This window comes from Mizuhopecten yessoensis, unplaced genomic scaffold (genome assembly GCF_002113885.1).
Source record: "Mizuhopecten yessoensis strain PY_sf001 unplaced genomic scaffold, ASM211388v2 scaffold11123, whole genome shotgun sequence".
Taxonomy (NCBI): Eukaryota; Metazoa; Mollusca; class Bivalvia; order Pectinida; family Pectinidae; genus Mizuhopecten; species Mizuhopecten yessoensis.
This window is the reverse complement of record NW_018408891.1, coordinates 205,885-210,632: the sequence shown is the minus strand read 5'-3', so window position 1 is coordinate 210,632 and position 4,748 is coordinate 205,885. Positions and strand designations below refer to the sequence as shown.

At 33.8% G+C, this 4,748-nt stretch overlaps 1 long non-coding RNA gene across 1 annotated transcript in view; it reads right to left on the bottom strand.

Moving 5' to 3' along the window:
• LOC110466185 overlaps positions 1–467 on the bottom strand; it is a 6,974-nt gene extending 6,507 nt beyond the window's left edge. The window contains exon 1 of the long non-coding RNA XR_002464714.1: positions 347–467. This is a non-coding gene — a long non-coding RNA (uncharacterized LOC110466185). The remainder of the gene's footprint in view (positions 1–346) is intronic.
• Positions 468–4,748: the final 4,281 nt, after the last annotated feature.

Sequence of the window (4,748 nt, the reverse complement as noted above, 5' to 3'; positions counted from 1 at the left end):
TTTTATCTCAATTTACAGTCAGAATTTCAAACACTTGTGATTGGATACTTGATATCAAAGTTTTACTTTCTACACAACGTATTAAACGTGTCGCAACCTTCCAAGACCGACTTGTCCCTTTGTCAAGCTATGACAGCACCAATATCAGTTCTGTATTTCAGACATGCATTTGTAACGAACCCCTGTGTGCAGGGTTAACATTTTGCCAGTTACCAAATACTTGTGGGATTTCGTTATGGCTACGGCTTCCTAACTATAAATATGACGATTTTCTGCTACGATACAAACAATTTTGGCTCAAACCTAAAAAGATTACAGTTCAATTGCTGTCATAACCAAAACTTACCGCACTGTCGACTGCATTCCAAAATCTACTGCCACAATCGGGTATGTTTCCGGTTTAAGGGAGCGAGCATTATTTTCCGCGAATTTCGTTGGCGATTTAAGCGCCGGCTGTTGTCTTAATGAGAACTAAAATTTTAGAATGAATTCTAGAATTCATTCTAGAATTTTAGTTCCTAATTAGGACGACAAGCGGCGCTCCAGTCATAAACGATTTCGAAATCGCGATCTGTAAAACTAGCATAGCATGGAATGAACACACAATAGATTTGTAAACGAGTCAAACAATACAAATGAACATAGAATTGATACAAATGAACATATAATTAGATTCAAAACCAGAAGTAACTAATTCTATAACTTATCAACTAGATAAATAATACAAATGTACATAGAATTAGATTCCAAACCAGAAGCAATTAATTCTATAACTTATCAACTAGGGAAATAATACAAATGTACATAGAATTAGATTCCAAACCAGAAGTAACTAATTCTATAAAAAATAATTATGGCGGTGATCCCCTTCCATACATTAGTACTCTTTACCTGTATTTTGGATTTTATTCCTATATATTAACTAGTCGGTACTTTTCCTATTTGTCTTCAATAATATAACCGGCTATGATTTATTGATTATTTCACGACCTAGTGTCTGTAATACTCTAACTACCAAACCAAAGCAGATATCTTAAAAGAAACGGGACCTGATATGCACAAAAAACCTATATTGACGTAGATGTGTTGATGACTTTGATCTTTTTTTTTTATTTCTTATTCATTATAAATTTAAAGGAAGACGACGTAAATCATACCTGTGTATTGTCTACAGGTGATCACCTAAATACTTATTACGTCAATCCTCTTTCTTCATGTCATGTAAACGTATGTAGAAAGTTATCTCGGTTAATACAATCTCTCCAAGTGTAATCAGGAAGCTACGTTGTCATGATGAGTATTCAATTTGATGATGAGTATTCAATTTGTGTTTTTACATTTTGTATATTCTTTCATTTATTTGACATATCTGTTCCTCAGTTTAAATAGGAGCAAAGCTATCAATCATGTCTTATCTAAATTGAAATCTAAAGTTTAAATGTCCTATTACATTTTCATATACACGATAGAGGTAATTGATTTACTGCCTTTTGTACACCTGCCCAATCGATCCGGACTAATAATCCCACACAACATCTATGTACTTTTTTTGCTTAATAGATCTTCCCTTGAATTAAAACCGAATATATTATCCAAATCAAAGAGGACAACCCCTTTTACTTATTTCAATGACTTGAGTGACTACCTGAAAAAAAGAAAATGCAAAAAAGTCCATGACCTATCCATGCTTAATTAAATACTTTTTTTTCGAAAGACTGAGTAGTGGCGATGATATTGATCGTTTCAATGTAAATATGTTGGTCGTGACGTCTTGTTTTTCTTTTAAGTACTCTGACGTTAGAACCCAGTGGTGAGATATTATTTCATATAAATGTTTAATACCTAGAAGAGGAAAAAGTTTTTTTCTCCTAGTAAATTGTACTTAAATTGTTCTATCACTTTATATCTAATAATTTAAGATGTAGTTAGTCCAACTTTAGGAAGAAAATCCAAGCTCGCTCTGTTGTGCTTTTAACGAGGACGAGTTTCACCTTTTTATTCGATCTTTTTAATATCTTGAGTTGCTTCCCAGTTTATAATAGCAAAATGTATTCTTTATTAAGTATGATTTCCGATTTTTACAGAAAGACCTCCACACCGGATAATTGATTCCCTGGCTGTTTGATTATGAAACAGAGATCGTAATTTTCACCTTGCTACCGATATTAATATTAGTCAATATTTATGTCTACACAATTACCTGGAATAATTTGAAAACGTTCATACGCCCTGAAAATCATGAAGTCTTACATAACTGTATTTAAATATAGATGAAACAGTATAAATTTTACAGAAAACAATTTTAAGGCTTGTATATCGCAGAAAAAGTGCTGCTAATATCTAGAGTAAGACACGCCAATTAAATAAGTATTTTCTTATATCATTTGACACTGTAAGATAAGCGGGGCGATATCGACTTTACGATTGTGATATTCCCCCTTTCTTGGTAGTAACATCCCTCCTCATCCCACTTATGGTGTTTTCATGTGGCAATTGCTTCGGTATTCACGAGCGTGCTCTGACTATCATGCTTTCGTGATATGAATGTCCACTTCTGACGGACAAACTTACAAACAGGATTTCCAGAAATGCAGGGTAAATGAAGACGATTGGCATGCTTAGTGTTGCTTTCCTTATCTCAAATGAAAATATATGCTATTTGTGGCAAGTAAACAGTAAATCACACCAACGAGCATAATAAAAAGTCGATATAAACATATCACAATGAAACGGGGGAATTCCCCTATTCATAACAATGGTATGACGTCACTTCAACAATACAATGACGTCACCTCAACAATCCATCAATGTCACGTCAACACTGAATTTATCATGTAACGTTATCATTACATTGTGTCTATGATACACATAGGGAGAACAGGGTAAGAGAAAAAGAATAATTCACCCCTTTGTGGGTAAGATAGAGGAATCTAAACCCTCGGGGAAAGATTCTGAAGTTGCCAAACATAAGAATCTTCCCCCTCGGGTTGAGATCCACCTATCTCACCCCCAAAGGGGTGAATGATTCTATTAATCTCTCATCAAAGCATTACTCTGAGATTACAGGGGGAATTCCGTGTACGGTCCACCGTATGTCACACGTCAAAGATCAAAACAGTGTCCCCGTCGATACCTTGCCGGAGTTTTCTTTGTTCCTGATTTATTTTATTTATTTATTTCCAATTCAACAGACCCAAGGGTCCACTTACAGAATGGATAACAATAGTATAAAATATCACAGTCAGTTGTTCATGTAACACACACTAAAAGATACTCATATGTAAAACAAAAGGAATTAGTGATACATGTAGCAAGGATTCCTTAACCGTACTTTTAACTCGGCGAGAGAGGAACGAAACATATCGCAGTCTTGTGCAAAATCTAGAGACTTAAAATTACATTGAATCCTGTTTAAAATACTATACTTTCTAACGTTTATTCTACTTCTCTGGCAGTAAAGTAAAACTGGTTGGAACGAATTGATCGTAGATTACGACCAGGGACTAAAAAACACATTTGCTTGATTAAATATGGACAATCAAAAGCACTTTTAACACATTTGTAAAGAAATACACATTCTAAAAATGTCCGCCTATGTTCGAGGCTAGGAAGATTAAAATGCCTACAAGTGTCAACGTAAGGTAGTCAACTTGTGCCTTAAAATATAAAAATGATGTTTTAACGACGATGTGTTTCGGACACATCCATATGTACTGTCTATGTAGCTATGCTTAATTCTAATTTGTCTTTCAGGTTTTTAGGTCGACATTTTTACGGTAACGGAATCTCGTATATTTTCTATACAAATATATTACTAAAAATCTAAAACATTTAAAATTCATCGAAAGAGTATTCACATTTTTACTACATTATTTGAAATGACATATATGATTACCGGTAAGAGATATTTACTGATTATTTGAGAAAATGTGTATAAACTCGTCCTGTCGACCATTTACTAAGTTATTGTATGTATAACACTATCACGTCTGTCTAAAATCCCCATGTCGTCTAAAGACGAATTATTTACCTGAACTTAATCAAATAGTTTAAAGTATACCCATCTTTATAAAGTCTTTAAAAGAAGCAAAACTTCCATGCTTTCTTTATTTTTTCTTGTTTTTTTTTCTCTGAATAAAACATGCGAGAAAACTCGTTCGTAGTACCTTATTTTAGGAATATTGCTATGGAGATATCCCAGTATATGTTATCGCTATAACAAATTTAGTAAATATGAATCAAGTTGAGCAAACTTGATCAAACATTCCCTTGTATTACGTGTTGTGGGAGACAGATTTCTCACCTGAATGCTCGTTTACACCTATACAATATAATGAATCAGTTTGGGCTAATAGTGTGATAATGTGTATTGTAATGTATGTGAAAGGAACGTTTATACCTTCAAAACGGTGTCTACTTTAACGAGAAATTAATTAATTCCCCCATTGATACCACGTCGTTGATACAGGTAAAAAGTCTTGTTAGCTGCAGGTAAGACCGTTGCTATAAAATAATCACCTGATTATTAAATTGGGTTTTTTCTCCGTTATGTAATACATGTTCTTTCTATCGAACAGATCTGTTAGAAAAGACCTGCTCATAGTTGATAATATGAAAAATGATATGAAGTTTAACATGACTTTTTCCTCTTATATTGAAAGATGACTTAACTCAAATTCCGGCGACCTTGCATATCCTAGTTTGATTCATCAGACCTCTTCACATACGCTAACGATTTCTTGCGGTGA